This window comes from Neomonachus schauinslandi, chromosome 10 (assembly GCF_002201575.2).
Source record: "Neomonachus schauinslandi chromosome 10, ASM220157v2, whole genome shotgun sequence".
Lineage (NCBI taxonomy): Eukaryota > Metazoa > Chordata > Mammalia > Carnivora > Phocidae > Neomonachus > Neomonachus schauinslandi.
This window is the reverse complement of record NC_058412.1, coordinates 20,140,873-20,162,550: the sequence shown is the minus strand read 5'-3', so window position 1 is coordinate 20,162,550 and position 21,678 is coordinate 20,140,873. Positions and strand designations below refer to the sequence as shown.

General features: G+C 39.7%; 1 protein-coding gene across 4 annotated transcripts in view; it reads left to right on the top strand.

The window, feature by feature from the left end:
- The window catches only part of DTNB (dystrobrevin beta), a 232,044-nt gene that overhangs the window by 1,020 nt on the left and 209,346 nt on the right, over positions 1-21,678 (top strand). The window lies entirely within an intron of this gene.

Below are 21,678 nucleotides of genomic sequence, written 5' to 3'. Positions count from 1 at the left end.
CAAAGTGGCATTGAATTTCGCCTCATACTTCATTCACTTTAGGTCTTTTACCAGTGTTGGGAAATTGGAGCCATAAATTGCTTGGTTTGGGGATAAAGCAGAAGAGTCAGAGGAGCTTGTGGGGGAAATTTGGGAGAGTTTTGAAGGCAGTTCTGCCTAACATTTAAAGGGGGAGAAGGGAAGTTCCCTTCCTTCCCTCCTCGAATTAAGCTCGGTGACTATCACTGCTAAATCCTCAATGACAAGAACAGTGCCTGGCCCACAGCAGTCAGGCAAAAAATAGTACTGCATGAATGAATGAACCAAGCAAGGTTTTGCTGTATTTTACACGCAGCAGTATTAATTATTTTGGTATTAGGGATGGCTGATGGACTTTCTCTGTTCCTGAAATATTCTTTCTTTTCTTCTCCTTTTTCTTCTTCTTCTTTTTTTTTTCTTGTCTTGTAAGGTAGCCCAGGTTTCTAGGTCTGGGAATTTAAAGCAATGGCCAGGGTGATGGAGTGGTGATGTTTTGGGGCCACCCTGCCACTTCTTTATTGCATATTGGCCATCAGGAGCTTACTTCTTGGGACATTGCTTCAAATCATCCAATTCTGGCCCTTCTCTTTTCTATCACTCAGGAAGAAGAGTACTTTTGTCTAGGCAACATTTTTTTTCTCTTTTATCCTGGTTCTTGGATCTTCCATCTGCAGTAAGAGACTATCTCTGCTCTTCTGTAAGGGCTGCAATTCTACCTGTTGTCTGCCATGGTTGGATTTCTGGGCTCTCCAGCTCCCAGCTGCTGTTTCAGTGCCCGGGGTTGCAGTGCCTGTTGGATTACTTTGTCTGCCAAATTAAAACTTGACCTTTTATGAGTTCTATGAGGATTTTTATCATACATAAGTGGAATTACCTTTGGAGCTGAAGTTGTGCTAGCAAGGCTTTTGAGTGTTCCCTACCCATGAGACAGATTTTCTACTAAAACCAATAGAATGCCAAGTTACCTTTTATGACTTTTTTCTTTTTTTTTATTTTATGACTTTAATAGAAATCTTTTAAGGGCCCTCGTGCCCACGTATAAAAAACAAGGGTAATATATATTTTTTTAAAGATTTTATTTATTTATTTGAGAGAGAGAGTGAGAGAGAGAGAGCACAAGAGGGGGTAAGGTCAGAGGGAGAAGCAGACTCCCCGCCAAGCAGGGAGCCCGATGCGGGATGACCTGAGCCGAAGGCAGTCGCTTAACCAACTGAGCCACCCAGGCGCCCAAAAAACAAGGGTAATATTAATCCAGATTTGGTCTCGTGCTGTAAGCCTTGAAGAACTAAGTTCATATCTCTTTCGTTTCAGAGTACAACCAGCAGGAGTCCATCAGTTCTTGTTTTGGGGTACCCTAGTCCTGTTATTTGGGTGCCTTATTCCAGGTTCTCCCAGTGATATTATAATATATCCGTATGTTTATATTTCTTTTAAAATCAACTTTATGGATGTGCAGTTGACATACAATAAAATACCCAAATGTCTGTGTACAGTTGGATGAGTTTTGAAAAATATATATACTTTGTAACCACTATCCCAATCAGGATGTAGAAATTTTGGGGTGCCTGGGTGGCTCAGTCATTAAGCATCTGCCTTCGGCTCAGGTCATGGTCCCAGGGTCCTGGGATCGAGCCCCACATTGGGCTACCTGCTCAGCAGGAAGCCTAATTCTCCCTCTCCCACTCCCCCTGCTTGTGTTCCCTCTCTCTCTGAGTCTCTCTCTGTCAAATAAATAAATAAAATCTTAAAAAAAAAAAGAAATTTACATCATTCCAGAAAATTCCCTCATGCTGATTTATACTCCATCCCCTCTCATTTACTTCTAGTTATACAAGCATCAGGGCTGTGGTGTCTAGTTGTGCAGGATGTATATCGCCCACCTTTAGGGGGTGCCATTCCTAGCAGAATCCCTGCAGATGTACCTCCTGGGGTTGTCTCATGCACAGTCTGTGGGGCTGTGTACTGCAGCTCTGCAAATGGCTCATGTACACACACTTACAAAATACTCAAATAGTACAGACTGAATAAAAGCCCCCTTGGTCCACTCCCTTTTCTACTGAAATTGCAGTTATCAGTTTGTTGTTATCCTTCCAGACCTTTGCATTTTCATCTATGTATAGCTAATACCGAAAAAAGACAGAATTTCCCTCCACCCCTAAGTTATTGACATGATACTGTACATTGTTCTGCAACAGTTTCTTCCCCCCTAGCAAAATGTCTGAGATCTTTCCATGTTGGAACATAGGTATCTACCTGATTTTTCTTGACTACTACATGATCTCTTATGTGGTATGTGTATTGTACTATAGTTTATTTAACCGTTTCCTCATTAAGGGCCATTTAAGCTCTTTGCTGTTTCAGACATTGCTGCAGTGAATGAAAGAAGTAGAATTGCAAAGGGGGTGCACATTTTAAATTTTAATTCAGGGAGATTAACCATGGAACTTGATCTGGTTCATTTTTTTTTTTTTTAATACTAGGTAATGTTCAATTGTGTAGACTTAAATCACCTTTTTCATTCTTCATTCACTGAGGGACAGACAGTTGTGTTACTTTGGATGCTAATTCTTTGATGGATATATGTGTTGCAGATGCATCCTGCTAGTTGAGACTTGCCTTTCCCTTGGTTAGCAGTGTCTTTGTATGCAAGTTTAAAATTTTAATGTGTATTTATGAAAAAATTTCCCTTAAAAAAAAAGGTTGTGTTGAGTCTAGTTTTTTGCTTTTGTTTCTGTTTTAAAGTTTTATTTGTTTGAGAGACAGAGAGCAAGCACGAGCTGGGGCAGAAGGAGAGGGAGATGGACAAGGACAAGCTGACTCCCCGCTGAGCAGGTAGCCCGACATGGGACTCAGTGCCAGGATCCCAAGATCATGTCCTGAGCCGAAGTCAGATGCTTAACCAACTGAGCCAACCAGGTGCCCCTGTGTGTGTCTGGTTCAAGTAAATTTTCTCTACCCCAGCGTATGAATGATATATTTCTGTATTTTCTTCCAAAATGAAAAAAGGGGTGCTTGGCTGGCTCATTTGGAAGCGTGTGCCACTCTTGATCTGGGGTTGTGAGTTTGAGTACCACATTGGGTACTCAAGCTTAGATATGGCTTAAATAAATAAAACTTAAAAAATTTTAAATTAAAAAAAGTTTTGCTTTCTTTTTTTTTTTTTTTTTTAAGATTTTATTTATTTGACAGTGAGAGATACAACGAGAGAGGGAACACAAGCAGGGGGAGTGGGAGAGGAAGAAGCAGGCTTCCCAAGGAGCAGGGAGCCCAGTGTGGGGCTTGATCCCAGGACCCCGGGATCATGACCTGAGCCGAAGGCAGACGCTTAACGACTGAGCCACCCAGGCGCCCCCCAAAAAGTTTTGCTTTCCATGTGGAATTTCTATGTGGTGTAATGAAGAGAGACTTTTTTCCCCCCAATTTGATAATGAAGAGAGACTTTTTTTTCCACTTCAGATAACCAGTTTTTCAGCACCTTTTCTCATTTTTTTCAATTGTAAAATATACATGAAATACAGTTGACCATTTTAGCCATTTGTAAGTGTACATTTGTGGTATTAAGTACCTTCATATTGTTGTGTAACCATCACCACTGTCTATCTCCAGAACTTTTTAATCTTCCCCCACCTGAAACTCTGTACCCACTAAACACCAATTCCTTATTTTCACCTCTCTTCAGCCCCTGGCAACCACCATTCTGCTTTCTGTCTCTATGAATGTGACTACTCCAGGTACCTCATATAAGTGGAATCATACAATATTTGTCCTTTTGTCTGGCTCTTTCACTTAGCATGTCTTTGGAGTTCATTTATATTGTAGCATGTGTCGGGATTTCCTTTCTTTTTTAAGGCTAAATACTCTTCCATTTTATGTATATACACATTTGTTTATTTATTCATCTATCAGTGGACACAGATTGTTTCTACCTTTTGCCTATTGTGAATAATGCTGTTATGAATATGGTGTTCAAGTCCCTGTTTTCAGTTCTTTTGTGTATATACACAGAAGTGGACCTATCCATGATATATATTTTTTAAAGGTTTTTGTTTATTTATTTCAGAGAGAGAGAGAGAGCACAAGCAGGGGGAGCAGGAGAGGGAGAAGCAGACTCCCCACCGAGCAGGGAGCCCAGGATCATGACCCAAGCCGAAGGCAGACGCCCAACCCACTGAACCACCCAGGCGCCCCGTCCATGATATTTTTAAAAAAATTATGTACATGACTGAATATGACCAAAATGGGTAGATAGTAGAGAGTATATACCCCTTCTTCTCCACCTGCAGTTTCTCCTGTTATTAACATCTTGTTTTAGTGTAGTACCTTTGTTATAACTGATGAATCAATGTTGATACATTATTATTAATTTAAGTTCATAGTATCTATTAGGCTTCTCTTTGTGTCCTTTGTGTTTTGTGGATTTTGACAAATGCAAAGTGTCATGCATCATTAATGTCAGCACATGACATTACATGTAATGTTATTGCACTATTGTCAGAATAATTTCATTGCCCTGAAAATCCCGTGTTCCATCTACGCATTCCTTCCTCCCTCCTCCTGAGCTCCTGATAACTACTGATTATTTTACTGTGTCTATAGTTTTGCCTTTTCCAGAATGACATACGGTTGGAAATCATACAGTATTGTAGTCTTTCAGACTGTTCTCTTTCACTTAGCAATATGCATTTAAAGTTCCTCTATGTCTTTTCTTGGCTTGATTGTTTGTTTGTTTCTTCTTTTAAATTCTAGTTAACATACAGTTCAATATTGGGTTCAGGAGTTCAGTGGTTCATCACTTACATAGAGCACCCAGTGCTCATCATGGCAAGTGCCCTCCCTAATACCCATGCCCCCTCTTTCCCATCCCCCACACACCTCCCTCCATCAACCCTCAGTTTGTTCTCTATAGTTAAGAGTGTCTCATGATTTGTTTCCCTCTCTCTCTTTTCCCCGCCCCCCTGTATGTTCATCCATTTTGTTTCTTAAATTCCACATGAGTGAAATCATATGGTACTCATCTTTCTCTGATTTATTTTGCCTAGTATAATACACTCTAACTCCATCCATGTCATTGCAAATGGCAAGATTTCATTCTTTTTGATGGTTGAGTGGTATTCCAATATATATACCACATCTTTATCCATTCATCAGTCGATGAACATTTGGGCTCTTTCCATAGTTTGGCTATTATTGATAATGCTGCTGTAAACATCGGGGTAACTTATTTCTTTTTATTGTTAAATAATATTCCAGTACCAGTTTGTTTATCCATTCACCTATTGAAGGACATCTTGGTTACTTCCAGTTTTGGGCAATTATGAGTGAAATGTCTAAATATTCATGTTCAGGTTTTTGTTTGGATACAGGTTTTCAACTCTTTTCAGTAAATACATAGGAGCATTTTTGCTGGATTGTATCGTAAGAGTTTAGCTTTATAAGAAACTGCCTAATTGGGCGCCTGGGTGGCTCAGATGGTTAAAGCGTCTGCCTTCGGCTCAGGTCATGATCCCAGCGTCCTGGGATCGAGTCCCGCATCGGGCTCCCTGCTCCTTGGGAGCCTGCTTCTCCCTCTGCCTCTCTCTCTCTCTGTCTCTCATGAATAAATAAATAAAATCTTAAAAAAAAAAAGAAACTGCCTAACTGCCTTCCGAATTGGCTGTACAATTTTGCATTCCCATTAATTAAAGACATGTATATCCTCACACCCTAAATGTACTTAAAAAATAAGTCTTTGTCTGTTCTCTAAAATTAAACTTCATCTGGAATGAATTCTTATTCTAATTGTTGCTTTTGTTGGCCATCTTAGCATTATATTTCTTTATGTCTTTTGAAGTTTTGTTTACAGACTCATTCGAGTGTGAGTGCTTTTCATTTTGTTTTCCTTATTTCTGTGCTCACCCTTCTCTGTGAGATATTTCAGGTGTTCCCATTGACTTTTTGGACAATAGTCAAGAAGTCAGGTATAATAATGGTGGGTCAGGGGGTCCTACTCTTTGAGATAATTGGGTCTATTTTAGATCGATTCACAGAGTATGTGAATGTCTTGGTTCAGTTCCTGGTCATGAGGCTGTGTTTTTATCTTCCCGCTTTTCTAGGCCTAAAGCATTACATAAACCGTAGCTCTAGGCAGAGACTGGCAGCAGTATTTTGTAGCTTCTGTTCAGCTCCAGCTTCATCCTTGGCTTTAAGCGGTGAGTCTGGTTCAGATGTCTCCTGTTTCTCCACCTCCTTTATTTTGTCACTGTCACCCTGCAGAAGGTACGCACCTGCTTCTGGACTCAGTGTCTAGCAAGCCTGTAGCTTCAGTCCTGCTTACATTTTTGTGTATCTGTTTTGTTTCTGATCCAAATGGAGTTTTATCTTGTTTTTGAGCCTGCTTAAGTCATTAAAAAGAAAAAAATATATATATATTTATTTTTAAGATTTTATTTTTAAGTCATCTCTATACCCAATGTGGAGCTTGAACCTAACAACCCTGAGATCAAGAGTCACATGCTCTACCGACTGAGCCAGCCAGGCACCCCAAGTTATTTAAAAATATATTTAAAAAATATTTTATCTATTGCTGTGTATTTGGAGTGGAGGGGATGCATCAAAGTGTTTACTTACTGGGCTACTTTGATTAGAAGATGTAATTGACCAGACTTCTTTCTAATCTCCACACCACTTATTTTGTTGTTTCCGTTATTGCAATGCCTAGACCCTCCAGTACAAAAGTTGAATAGCAGTGATGATAATGGGCATTTTTATCTTTTTCCTGAATGAGAATGCTTCCGGTGTTTCACTATTAGATATGAATCTTACTGAAGGTTTCTGGTAGATTTCTTTTGTCAGTTTATGGAAGTTTTCATCTGTTCTTGGTTTGTATTATTTTTTTAAGTTTTATTTATTTAAGTAATCTCTGCACCCCTGTGGGGCTTGAACTCACAACCCCAAGATCAAGAGTTGTATGTTTCTCGACCGAGCCAGCCAGGCGTCCTGGCTTGTGTGTGCGTGTTTTTTTTTTTTTTTTTAAGCTTTTATTTATTTATTTGAGAGAGAGAGTCTGCGAGAGAGAGAGAGCACATGAGCAGGGGCAGAAGCAGACTCCCCACTGAGCAGGGAGCCTGATGCGGGGCTCCATCCCGGGACCCTGGGATCATGACCTGAGCCGAAGGCAGACACTTAACCAACTAAGCCACCCGGGCGCCCCTGGTTTATATTTTTATTGGGTGTTGAATTTTTTTTTTTTTGGCATTTGTTGAAATCATCATTGTTTTCTCTTTAATATGTTAAGAGTAGGACAGACAACTTTTTGAGTTGCAGATAACTGAGAGAAACATATATTGTATATGATTTACTTGATAATGCATTTTTTAACAAAAAATGAATCTTTAGAAAACTCAACTTTGATCTTGAATTTTTGTGTATTAACAACATTATAAATAAGCTAATACAGAACTAAAATGCTATAATAATCAGGTCTGGGCTAAATATTCTTGTAACTAAGCTTCACTATAATGAAATAGTCCTCAGTTAAAACAATTTTTGGGGGGCACCTGGGTGGCTCAGTTGTTAAGTGTCTGCCTTCGGCTCAGGTCATAATCCCAGGGTCCTGGGATCAAGCCCCACGTCAGGCTCCCTGCTCCGTGGGAAGCCTGCTTCTCGCTCTCCCACTCCCCCTGCTTGTGTTCCCTCTCTCGCTGCATCTCTCTCTGTCAAATAAATAAATAAAATTTTTTTAAAACAACAACAACAATTTTTTGGGTAACTTCTGGGACTCTTCAAGGATTTGTTCAGCCCCTAACCATTCCCACTTCTTTCTGGCTTCTTTTTGTAGACTCTTTACTCCCTCCTTTTAACTTTTCTCTCTGCTCTGTCTCCTCTTGCAAGAGAGAGACTTTCTTCTGTGAGTAATAATATTATTTATTGTGAGCCTATAGTGTATCAGGTGCTTTTCATAGATAAGGACTATTCTTTAATCTTTATAAATTTGGAAGCTAGGTATGATATCTCGAGTATATGGGTGAGGAAACTGAGCTCAGAGAAGTTAAAACTTCTTTAGGGGGCCATACAGCTAATCAGTGACCCTGCTAGTATTTGAACCCCGGGGCAGACTTCAGAGTCCTTTCTACATGCTGTCTTTAAAGAAGACTGTCATTCCAGTTCAACTTGAGTTTTGTGTTTTGGCTTACCGACGTGATTCCTGAGCATGGTGATAGGACCACTTTGTGTCTCCAGTATGTTTTCCTTAAGAGACTTTTTCTTTTTTTTTTTTCAAGATTTTATTTATTTATTTATTTGACAGAGAGAGAGAGAGACAGCAAGAGAGGGAACACAAGCAGAGGGAGTGGGAGAGGGAGAAGCAGACTCCCCGCTGAGCAGGGAGCCGGACGTGGGGCTCGATCCCGGGACCCTGGGATCATGACCTGAGCTGAAGGCAGACGCTTAACGACTGAGCCACCCAGGTACCCTGAGACTTTTTCTTTCTTTCTTTCTTTCTTTTTTTTTTAAAGATTTATTTATTTATTTATTTGAGAGAGAGAGAGAAACAGCATGAGAGGGGAGAGGGTCAGAGGGAGAAGCAGGCTCCCCGCTGAGCCGGGATTCCCGATGTGGGACTTGATCCCAGGACTCCGGGATCATGACCTGAGCCGAAGGCAGTCGCTTAACCAACTGAGCCACCCAGGCGCCCCCGAGACTTTTTCTTTAGTTAGGTACTGCATTGCTTTTTCCCAGTCTGATGTTTTACATCTTCTTGAGAGATTTCTTATAATGACTAAATCTTTCTTAAGGAAACAGAATGAAAAGTGTCATGGTTAAGCATGTGGGCTCTGGAGTAAACTATTTTGGTTGGACCTTGAGTTTATTTTATTTTAATTTTGTGGACATTATGAAACATTGACTTTCAAAAAGATATGGAGAATAAAAATAGTGATACCTCTGTACATACTGCTCAAGAAACCAGGCTCCTTTTAAGGTTGAATCCTGATGTAACTCCTACCCAATTGTATTCTCTTCCCCTTTCGAGGGAACTACGGTTCTGAATTCAATGCTTTTCATTCCTATACATATTTTCATATTTTTATTACATACGTAAATAACCCTGAAACGTACATTATTTTGCATTTAAAAAACTTTATATTAACAGTATTAATTATTTTTTTTTGTAACTTGTTTTTTTTTCCCTCTCAGTATCGTGAGACTCATCTATATGGGTATACGTCCTGTACTGCTTTCATCTTGGCAGAGTAGGATTCTGTTTTTTGACTATGTCACAGTTTACTTTTATATTTTTCTGTGGATTGGCAGTTCGTTTGTTCTGGATTTCTTTTTTTTTTTGCTATTACAAATAATGCTGCAATGAATAGTCTTGTCGCATATCCTTGTGCACACATGTGTGTCTTTTAGAGCATGTACCTGGGACTGAAACACTGGCTCGTGTGCCATGCACATCTTCAACTTCAGCAGGTATTACTCAGTTCCGTTCTGAAGTGGTTTTACCAGTTAACATTTGCACCAGTGGTGTGCGGCTTCCATTGCTTCCCTGCTTTCTAATTTTTGCCAATCTGCTGGATGAACAATATAATCTTATTTTGGTTTTTAATATAGGTTTTTCTGATTACTAGTGAGATTGAACATTGCTCAATGATTTTATTGGCTCTTTAGATTTCCTCTTCTGTGATTTGCTTGTTTTCATCATTTACCTTTTTTTTTTCTGTTGCATTGTCTTTTTCATATTGGTTTATAATTTTTACTACATTTTATACTAATATAGAATGATGGTATAATGGACCAAGAGTTAGGGGTTCTGGGTTTCTATTTCCAGTTCTTTCTTGTGAAGTATAACTGTCACCTGGGCCAAGACATTTATTTGGATGCTCAAAATTTGGGGTCTGCGTTAGGTCATTTGTAAGCCCTCCCATTCTGATTCTCCATTGCTTAGTTTTGGTTTTTGTAGCTCATAAGCATTACTACAAATGTGTTAACTGAAATTAAAGATATGAGAACACAGAGAAGGAATTGTTAACATCTTTCTGTGTGAAGGCTGCACACTGCTATTAATTAATTATTTTAAGATTTTATTTTTAAGTAATCTCCACACCCAGTGTGGGGCTTGAACTCACAACCCCTGAGATCAGGAGTCCTGCATGCTTTACCAACTGAGCCAAGTGGGCACCGTTGCACACTGCTGTTTAATTGGTTTTCTTTTCTTTTCATTAATTCCAAAGTCATTCTTAATATCTGTCTAAAAAAAAGTCTTCAGGGGGGCACCTGGGTGGCTCAGTCAGTTAAGCATCTGCCTTTGGCTCGGTCATGATCCCAGGGTCCTGGGATCGAGTCCCGCATCGGGCTCCTTGCTTGGCAGGGCGCCTACTTCTCCCTCTGCCTGTCGCTCTTCCTGCTTTGTGCTCTCTCTGACAAATAAATAAAATCTTAAAAAAAAAAAAATCTCTAGGAACAAGGTTAACTATGGAAATAACTAGCAAGGATATGTTTTCTGAAATATGACTGACAACTAGAGCTTTGCATGTCCTTTCAAGAGTGTACCTTTTATTGTTCATATGCTTTTAGTATTTCCTTATTAGGTAAGTAGTTTAGAATCTTTGTTTAGGGCTAAAATTTCCTCTCATTAACTAAGCAACCCATAGCAGGTTTTAGGAAGAACTAGGAGGTTTGTCTTTAGCACACTAGAGGTACCTGTTTCTTCTTTCAGTGGCTTACTTTCCACTACATTCTTTCTCTGATTCTTTGGGCACATTGCATTTCTACCTCTTTACCTCCTTTCACTTTTGGTAGAACCTTTTCTCTATTCCAAATTTAAAGTATTGCAAGTAATTGATAACAAAGTATTTACTCTTTTTCCAAGTCTATATCTGTATACCATATATTTTTTTAAGTCTATTTTATTTTTTAGTAATCTCTACACCCAACATGGGGCTCAAACTCATGACCCCAAAATCAAGAATTGCATGTTCTTCCAGCTGAGCCAGCCAGGCGCCCTAATATTTTTTTTTTTTTAAAGATTTTATTTATTTATTTGACAGAGAGAGACACAGCGAGAGAGGGAACACAAGCAGGGGGAGTGGGAGAGGGAGAAGCACTCCCCGCCAAGCAGGGAGCCCAATGCGGGGCTCGATCCCAGGACCCTGGGATCATGACCTGAGCCGAAGGCAGATGCTTAACAACTGAGCCACCCAGGTGCCCCTGGCGCCCTGATATTTCTATACCTTTAAATAAATCAGAAGAATTGTAAGTTAGGAAAGAGTCTTGCCTGTAGGATTCTAGTCTATGCATCATCCAAGAGGGTAGTTACACAATAACATCAATAATAATGATAATAATAATAGGAGTTAATATTTATTAGGCTCTTATTTTGTGCCAGGCATTGTGCTAAATGCTTTACATAATTTATTAATAGTTACCACAGCCCTATGAAGTTATTATATTAGCTATTCAGAGCTCTTTGTAGTAGTGGAGTGAAGTTTTGAATATTTTTTTATTGGAACCTAGAGAACTTTTTCAGATTTGTAGAAAAGAAAATCTTAGGGTTTCACAAACATTTACTTTCCCTGGCTTTTTTTTTTTTTAATCTAAAGGAGAAGAGAAAAGAAGAAGTGGTAGAGGAAGGATAGTTGAGAATTTTCCTGAAATAAGCAAGGAAGTTAGTTCTCTTTCAGGGAAGTTTGACTAGTTACACAAGTACTGATTAGTGACAATCTCTCTTATCTCTGACTTCTTTTTTTAAAAATTTTTAAAAGATTTTATTTATTTATTTGACAGAGAAAGAGACAGGGAGACAGGGAACACAAGCAGGGGAGTGGGAGAGGGAGAAGCAGGGAGCCTGATGCGGGGCTCGATTCCAGGACCCTGGGATCATGACCTGAGTGGAAGGCAGACTCTTATTGACTGAGCCACCCAGGCACCCCTCTTTTTTTTTTTTTTTTAAGATTTTATTTATTTGTTTGACACAGAGAGAGAGACCACGAGAGAGGGAACACAAGCAGTGGGAGACGGAGAAGCAGGCTTCCTGAGGGGCAGGGAGCCCGATGTGGGGCTCGATCCCAAGACCCTGGGATCATGACCTGGGCAGAAGGCAGACACTCAATGACTGAGCCACCCAGGCGCCCCTTATCTCTGACTTCTTAAATAAATGGGCATCCAGAGAAAAACTGATAGTTTTGCTGGGAGACAGTGAATTTGCTCAAGAAGTTTTATTACATGGATGCTTTGAAGTAACTGAGAGCTGGAAGGGTTAAGACATTAATAAAAAGATTCAAGGGAAATGAAGGATATTTAACACATAGGTGTAATACAGAGATAATTCTGTAAACATTTCTAGAGCCTGCTCTCTTTCCAATAGTCTTTTCCTTTAGTCTTTCCTGCTTGCAGACTTAGTCCAACTCTGGAGCATATTGCTTTCTAGATAGGACTAACAAGGGTCCAGACGTTTGTTGCACTAGTCTCCAGACTTCATTTAACTGCAACATGAAGTCTAAACCAGCACGTCTTGTGGACCTGTATTTTCCTCACTCCTCATGTTTGCCCTGGAGGGGGCGATGTGGTGCAGCAGAAGGAGAGTAGGCTTTAGAGTCAAATGGGTTGGTTGCCTAACTCCACAAATTACCAACTTTGTAACCTTAGGCCAAGTTAACTAACTACATAGGCTCTGAATTTCCTCATCTAATTCTGCCACCCGTGTTACTCATTTGTTCCTCAAACCTAGCACAGTCCCATTTTCTCATTCTAGGGTTGTTTTTTTTTTATTTTTAATTAAAAACAATTTTTTTTAAAGAGCAGTGTTTTCTAGAGTGGGAGATGCATGCAAAATGATCCTGCAGGTAGGGTATAACAAAATATGGGCAATTAACTTTTACTAATATTTTGTCCATAGGTTGACACTTTAGTCCATCTCTATGTCTGGTGATACACATCGGGTTTGGTAAGCTAAGTAACCTGAGGGGGGGTACTGGGGACACCACAGCCTGGAGGGGCCTGTCATGTGAGCCTCCTTACTTGTTGGCTTACATTCTGTTTGGACATATTAAAGTTCATCTCTGCCTGGCTTAGTGGTCTTTCAGATCATATTATCTGATTTCAGTTAGATGAACCTTGTTAAATAGACAAAGGCCTTAAAGGATTCCTGCAAAGAAATTGCAGGTTGAAGTTTCAGATTCAGCTGAAGATTGAAGTAATAATGCAAGGACACAGGAACAACAAGAAAAACACAGAGATGATACTTTTATTTATATTATAAGCTTGTCAGTCTAATGCAAAGTATAAAATAATAATGATCTAAGTGGATTGAAGAGGAATCTGTAAAAAATTGTTAAATATTATTTGATATATGGGTTTCTATGCACTGTTGAGTATATTGGATCTTAAGATATTCACTAATGATAGTATGAGGCTACTGTTATCAGTTGAGATATTTTAAAACTAAGCATTTGGTATATGAAGACAAACTTACTGAAAATTTTCAGTAATGATTATAGTCATGAGCTAATTAATCTAGTACATTAAAAATTATTAAGTTAGTGATACAGTTTTAGAAGATTCTTTGGAGATTTTTTACTTTAGGGGTAAAAGATAAAAAGCCATAAACCTTTGCTCTCCCTGTTTTGGTAAAAGTGGCTGAAATACCATATAGACAAATTAATAACTTTAGTTTGGTGACTAAAATGCATTCTTTGTTGGGATACTCATAGAAGACATTGCTAAAGATCGAAGTAATAAATATTATATCAAATTTGGAGTTTGCGAGAGTTTGTGTACATTTGGATAAAAGTACAGAGCTTATGGTATTTGATATACTCCATTTCAATAATAAAACATATGGAGTCCTGCCTCCCCAACCCCCCACCCTCTAAAGAAAAGATTTATCAGAGAATATACTCCAAGTAAATGACTTAACATTTTATTATGAGATAGGACCTATAAAGTGTAAATAATAATACAGGGTGCCCAGAACCCAGTCTAATAAATAAAACATAGCTAAATAGAGTTGGTGTCCTTCTGCAGCCACATCATTCTGCTGAACTTGGTGATGCATGCTTCATGTGCACTGGGAAAGAATTTGTATTTTGCCATTATCGGGTGGGACGTTCAATAAGTATCAATTAGATCTAGTTGGCTGATGGTGTTTTTCAGTCCTTCATATTCATCTTGACTTTCTACTTGTATTGATCATAGAGGAGAATTGAAGTCTCCAAGTGGAAGTGTGGATTTGTCCATGTCTTCTTTCAGTTCTATCGATTTTTGCTTAGTGTATTTTGAGGCACTGTGGTTAGGTATGTAGACATTTAGGATTGTTATGTCTTCTCAGGGAATTCTATATGTTATAGGCCAACAATACAATGTTATAGATATTTTTTTATGCAGTTGCTTTTTATTTTGAAGATTTTATTAATTTAATTAATTTAATAAATTAGTTTATTTATTAGAGAGTGCCATGTGAGTGCAAGCCAAGCGAGGGGTGGGGAGGGTCAAAGAGGGATGGAGAGGGATAAGCAGACTCCACGCTGAGGGTGGAGCCACATTGGGGGGGGGCCACTCTGTCCTACAATCCTGAGATCATGACCTGAGCTAAAATCAAGAGTTGGATGCTTGTCGACTGAGCCACCCAGCCTCCCCTAAAGATTTTATTTTTAAGTAATCTCTGTGCCCATCGTGGGGCTTAAACTCACAACCCCAAGATCAAGAGTCGCATGCTCCACTGACTGAGCCAGCCAGCCAGGCACCCGTATGCAATTGCTTTTAATTTTTTTTTTTTTTTTAAGATTTTGTTTATTTATTTGACAGAGAGAGACAGGGAGAGAGGGAACACAAGCAGGGGGAGTGGGAGAGGGAGTAGCAGGCCTCCCGAGGAGCAGGGAGCCCAATGTGGGGCTCGATCCCAGGACTCTGGGATCATGACCTGAGCCGAAGGCAGACGCTTAACGACTGAGCCACCCAGGCGCCCCTGCAGTTGCTTTTTAAATCAGTTAAAAGAATAAAGGAAAAGAAATATGTAATTGTTCTGTCTTTAAAAAAAAAAATTTTTAGGAACAGTTTTAGATTTACTGACAAATTAAACAGTAATAGGGAGTACCTGTATGTACCTCTTGCCTGTTCCTTCTCTTATTAACATCTTATATTAGTGTGGTTCATTTGTTACAATTAATGAACCAGTGATGATGTGTTATTATTAACTAAAGTCCATGTTTTATTCACATTTCTGTAGTGTTTCCTCATGACATTTTTCTGTTCCAGAATCCCGTCCAGGATACCACATTATAATTAGTTGCCACGTCTCCTTAGACTTCTCTCGGCTTTGTCAGTTTCTTAGGCTTTTCTCATCAAGTTTTTGATAAAACTTGACAGATTTGAAGAGTGCTGGTTAGGTAGTTTGTATATTTTCCCTCAATTGAGATTTGCCTACTGTTTTTCTCATGGTTAGACTGGGTTTATGGGTTTTGGGGCAGAAGACCCCAGAAGTAAAATGCCATTTTCATCACATCATGTCAGGGGTACATCCTGTCTACATAATTAGTCACTGTTGACCTCGATCACCTGGCTGAGTTCGTGTTTGTCAGATTTCTCCACTGCCAGGGTATTTGTCGCTCTCCCTTTTCCTCTTTGGAAGGAAGTCACTGTGTGCAGCTCACACTTAAGGAGTGGGGAGTTATGCTCCACTTTCTTTAGGGCAAAGTATCTACATAAATAATCTGGAATTCTGCTGCCTAGGATATTTGTCAATTCTTCATTTGTTAATTTATTCACTCATTTATATTAGTATCAACTTAAGGGTATTTAATACTATTTAATGTTGTTGCTGAAATTATTCCAACTTTGGCCATTGAGAGCTTTCAGTTGGCTTCTGTATTCTTTTGATACACTCCTGTCATATGTTTTTTTTCCCCTCCCAGAACTTCTTTTCTTTTTTTAAAGATTTTATTTATTTATTTGACAGAGAGAGAGAGAGCGAGAGCAGGAACACAAGCAGGGGGAGTGGGAGAGCGAGAAGCAGGCTTCCTGCTGAGCAGGGAGCCCGATGTGGGACTCGATCCCAGGACCCTGGGATCATGACCTGAGCCGAAGGCAGCCGCTTAACGACTGAGCCACCCAGGCGCCCCTAAATTTTCAACTCAACTAGCATCTAGTGGTGCTATTGCTATATCACATGGTAATAAGACTATGATTAGCTTTGTAGAGACTGCCAACCTGTCTTCCAACGTGACTGTGCATTATCACGCAATGGATGAGAGTTCCTGTTGCTCTACATTCTTGTCAGCATTTGGTATTGTCATTTTTTTTTTTTTTTAATTTTAGCCATTGTAGCAGGCATATAGTAGTATCTCATCGTGTTTTAATTTGTAATATCCTAATGACAATGATATTGAACATTTTTTCATGTACTTATTTGTCATTTATATGTCTTCTTTAGTGAGGTATCCAGATCTTTTGATCATTTTTTAATTGGGCTCTTTTCTTTTTTTAAAAGATTTATTTATTTATTTATTTGGATGGGGTTAAGGGCAGAGGGAGAGGAAGAGTGACTCTGCACTGAACATGGAGCCTGATGCAAGGCTTGATCTCACTACACTGAGATCAGGACCTGAGCTGAAACCAAGAGTCAGATGCTTAATGGACTGTGCCACCCAGACACCCACTTTTTTTTAAAAAAGATTTATTTATTTATTTTAGGGGGTAGGGGCAGAGAGAGAGGGAGAGGGAGGGAGCTCTTTTCTTATTGTTGAGTTTTAAGAGTTCTTTTCATACTTTGAATACAAGTCCTTTATCAGATGTGTTTTGAAAACATTTCTTTCATATTAGGGCTTGTCTTTTCATTATCTTAGCAGGTGTTTTTTGTTTTCTTTTTTCCTTTTTTTAAATCTTAGTTTCATTTGCACTGTGGTTAATTTTGATAAGATCCAGCTTATAAGTTTTTTCTTTCATGGATTGTGCTTTTGGGGTGTTGTATCTAAAAACTCATTTATTCCATTTGACTTTGGGCTTAAGACATTAAACAGCCTCTTTTAGGGGCTTATGGTTCTAACTCTATTTGATTGAAGAAACTGCTTACATTCTTATAGCTAGGATGCTGGGTTTTTTTTTTCATGTTTTATAGACTAAGGCTGTGCTCTTTTTTTTTTTTAAATTTAAATTATTAGTTTTTATTTATTTATTTATTTGAGAGAGAGAGAATGAAAGACAGAGCATGAGAGGGGGGAGGGTCAGAGGGAGAAGCAGACTCCCCGCTGAGCAGGGAGCCCGATGTGGGACTCGATCCCGGGACTCCAGGATCATGACCTGAGCCGAAGGCAGTCGCTTAACCAACTGAGCCACCCAGGCGCCCCTAGTTTTTCTTTAAAGACATTTATTGTTGCATTGTTCAAAGTAGTAGATAATTGGAAATAATTGCCAACAATCAAGGCTTGGATAAGGAATTGTGATAAAATTCTGTTTTGCCATTCAAAATTAGGTTTTTGAAGAGTGCTCAATGGCATGGAAAGATGCTCAGATATATTGTTAAATTCCTCCCCCCCAGCTTTATTGAGGTGTAATTGACAAATAAAATTGTGTATATATATATATATATATAAAGTGTACAACGTGATGATTATATATATATATCAAATGTCATAAGGTATATATATGTATATATATATATACACCTTATGAGATGATTACCACAACTGAGTTAATTAACACATCTATCACTTCATGGTTACCTTTTTTTGTGGTGGTTTAAATTCTCTCTTATCAAATTTCAAGTATACAATACAGTACAGTATTATCAACTGTACTTACCATGGTGTATATTTGATCCCCAGAACTCATTCATCTAATAACTGAAAGTTTGTATCCTTTGATCACTGTCTTCTCATTTCCCCCACCCCCCAGCCCCTGGAAACTACCATTCTACTCTGCTTTTGTAGTGAACTTGCCTTTTTTTTGTATTACTAGATTCCACATATGAATGAGTTCATGGCATTTGGGTATTTTTCTTTCTCTGACTTAGTTGGGTGGAATGAAGCTCCTGAGTAGGGTGATTAGGACCTGTGAAGATGGAATGTGTTGGCATAAATACACCTAGTGGATTTCTTTGTATGTCTACAGGATGAACTACAGGAAGATGTGGGTGCAGAGTCTGAGATCACGGTGTCATAGAATTGTATTTGTGGGGGTGCCTGGGTGGCTCAGCTCAGGTCATGATCCCAGGGTCCTGGGATGGAGTCCTGCATTGGGCTCCCTGCTCAGTGGGGAGCCTGCTTCTCCTTCTGTCTGCTGCTTCCTCTGCTTGTGCTCTCTGTCAAATAAATAAAATCTTAAAAAAAAAAGAATTGTGTTTATGCATTCATGTGGACAAAGATTTTGGCAGTCAAAATGGGAAAAAAGGGTGGATACAAGTGATCATGAGGAAGGAAATGGCAGTGTTTGAAATCAGAGTTAGTATGTGAAGGGAATGATACAGAGGTGTTGGTTACCTCTTGATCATGAGGCTAAGAAAAGGCAAAGTGCCAGGAATGCGAGTGGAAGGAAGTAAAGAAATGTACTTGGGTTCATGTAAGTGTTGATTTTCAATGTTATATCAGAAGGACAAGGACATACAATCAGGTATGGCAGTAGGATTAGATATTTGTTGAGTGTGGAACTATTAAAATCATAACTACAAAGCTTTAGTTATTAGTATCCATAGAGCACTGGATGGATTCACCTATCATTAAGGTCTAGGGAAGTCATTTATAGTAATCTTAGTTTATATGTAACCTGTAAATTTGGATTTTATGTAATCTGAATTGTAGACTTGGTTGAAGTGAAAAGACTTAATGTTTTAGTTTGAGTTCCCCCAGAAGCTGACTCAGACATGGATTTGCCCAGGAAATCCTAGTAGGGGACCATGAAGTGAGATAGGGAAGGGAAGTTTAGCAAATAAAGGATTTGTTTCAAGCAAGTTACCACTGTGAGTAACTGGAGCTTATTCCTGCTGGGGAACTCTAGGAGCCGGTATGAAGCATGTCCTCAGAGTTCAACCTCTTGAAAGGGCAAGGTAGGTGGAGTATCTACCAATCATTGGTTAGGACTGTTTCCAGAGGATGGTAAATCTATAGTATTTCAGGCTTGGCATGCAGGGAACAAAATGGACTTCAGAAGTCAGAGAAAGCCATCAGTTTTTGTTTGTGTTTTGTTTCTTTTTTTTTTTTTTTTAAGATTTTATTTTATCTTATTATTTTCTAAGTTGGCTCCATGCCCAGTGTGAAGTCCAACATGGAGCCTGAACTCATGACCCTGAGATCAAGACCAGAGCTGAGATCAAGGGTCCGACACTCAACCGACTGAGCCACCCAGGTGCCCCTTGAAGATTTTATTTTTAAGTAATCTCTACACCCAGTGTGGGGCTCAAACCCACAACCCTGAGTTAAAGAGTCATGTGCTCTACTTACTGAGCCAGGCAGGTGCTCCCCGTTTTGTTTTGTTTTTAAAGCAGATGCTGTCTGTCCAGTGGAGACAGAATTGGCAAAGATTAGGAGATATGGGCAGGGGAGCCCTCTTTTGCCTCTTTTCTGTATACTCTGCCATGTGGTTCCAGCATCTTCAGTTCATTTTCTATAGGTCATCAATCCTCCTCACCCCGAGGCTTAAATGAGCCAATCCAGCTGCACATTAGCACTGGCTCGAGGTGTCCTTTCTGCAAGATTAAATCCTGGGTCATGGGGGAGTGCCCCTACATCAACAGTTCTCCTCACCAACCTTACGCTTGGTCCCCAAGTTCATTCCCAGGTATGTCCTCCCAGGTCCCCCCAGTGCATTTCATCAGGTCCAATAGCTGTTTTGCGAATCACCCCTTTCCATCCCAAGTAAGGACAGTACCTCCCTATTTCCATGATGCCGAGACTTGACCTTAGTTATTAGCCTGGAATTAGTGAAAGAGGTAGGGACAGATCCTGAGAAGGGTCAGCGTCTTTGGAGGCATGCATCTCAGATGAGGCCTTTTCATGGTCTTTGCAGAGGCAGAGGAGCTTGCCATCTTGTAGCAAGAGCAAGAGAGCCACTTCTTCTGGCCCAGAGGGTTCAGGAGAATCTTGACTGAACTGTGAATTCAGCCTTTTAAATAATTTACCTACTTTCATAATCAGAATTTGGGCCTGATTTTTAGCACAATCTGCCTTCTAGTTGTAGGGACTCAGAATTCCTTAAAATGCTGCTATGAGGTCTTCTGGCTGTCATACCATGCTTTGAGTTGATACTTAGATGATTTAGGCTTTGACATTTTCTTTCTTCTGTGTATCAATGCTACGTAACAAAAACTCAACCAATTTAATTGTCTTTAAAATTCTTGATGCCCCTATATTTCTCAAATGCTAAAGCTATCACATAACCCAGTCATCTTTACCTGTATCCCTTCCTAGCTCCACCACATCAAGTGTCTTATTAGTAATATTGAAGCAACAGCCCACCAGGGGTTCTCATCAAGCCACTTATTACCACTTATTACCAGCACTGGGAACCTTGTCATTTGGTTGGTGAGTGATCCACTTAACAGAATCCATCTGGAAGACCTGTTATACCAGGATCAAATCTGTCTTATTCTGGGTTACCCTAGAAGCAAATGCTGGTGTAAAGACAAGTGCAAGTTTGTTTTTGTTTTCTTTTGTGGGGGTTTGTTTGTTTGTTTGTTTTTAAAGGTGATCCTAGGAGATACCAGTAGAATGGAGAAGTGAGACAGAGAAGAGAAAGTAGCTAGTAAAGGCTTTCCTATCAGGCACTGTGGGTAAGCAAACTTAATTCCAATGAGGAACTCTGGAGGCCAGTGGAAAACATTGCCTTTTGTTGGGTAAAGGAGCTGCAGTATTTATATATTAACTTCCATCAGTGGGAGGGTTCCTCCAGGGATGTTAATCCCCTGGTGCTTCTAGACTGCCCTGCAAATGTCAAGGCTGCCTTCAGTGGCCAGAAAAAGCCCTCAGGCAAAGAAATGCAGATGCTGGCTACTAGACGCTGATCAGGGTGATGGAATAAAGGCAGGATATCAACTGGGTCTTCTATACTCTTTTTTTTTTTTTAAAGATTTTATTTATTTTTTTTAGGGAGCGAGCGAGAGAGAAACAGCATGAGAGGGGAGAGGGTCAGAGGGAGAAGCAGGCTCCCCGCTGAGCCGGGAGCCCGATGTGGGTCTCGATCCCAGGACCCTGGGATCATGACCTGAGCCGAAGGCAGATGCTTAACCATCTGAGCCACCCAGGCGCCCGGGTCTTCTATACTCCTAAGTCAACAAATAACGTCGGGGCGCCTGGGTGGCTCAGTTGTTGAGTGCATCTGCCGTCGGCTCAGGTCATGATCCCAGGGTCCTGGAATCGAGTCCCGCATTGGGCTCCCTGCTCTGCGGGAAGCCTGCTTCTCCCTCTCCCACTCCCCCTGCTTGTGTTCCCTCTCTCGCTGTGTCTCTGTCAAATAAATAAATAAAATCTAAAAAAAAAAGAAAAAAGAAAACAAATAATGTCAGTGTTGTAGCTACTGTTGAGTAACAAGCTTTTCTTCCACCTTAGTTTGGTTTTGAGAGTTTTTTTTAAGTATATATGTATTTTAATTATAATCCTGTGTTTAACATGTGATTTGCAAATATTTTTCGTCCGGTGGTTAACTTCTCTTTTCATTTCTTACCAGTTTCTTATATAGAACAAATTATTTAATTTTGGTGAT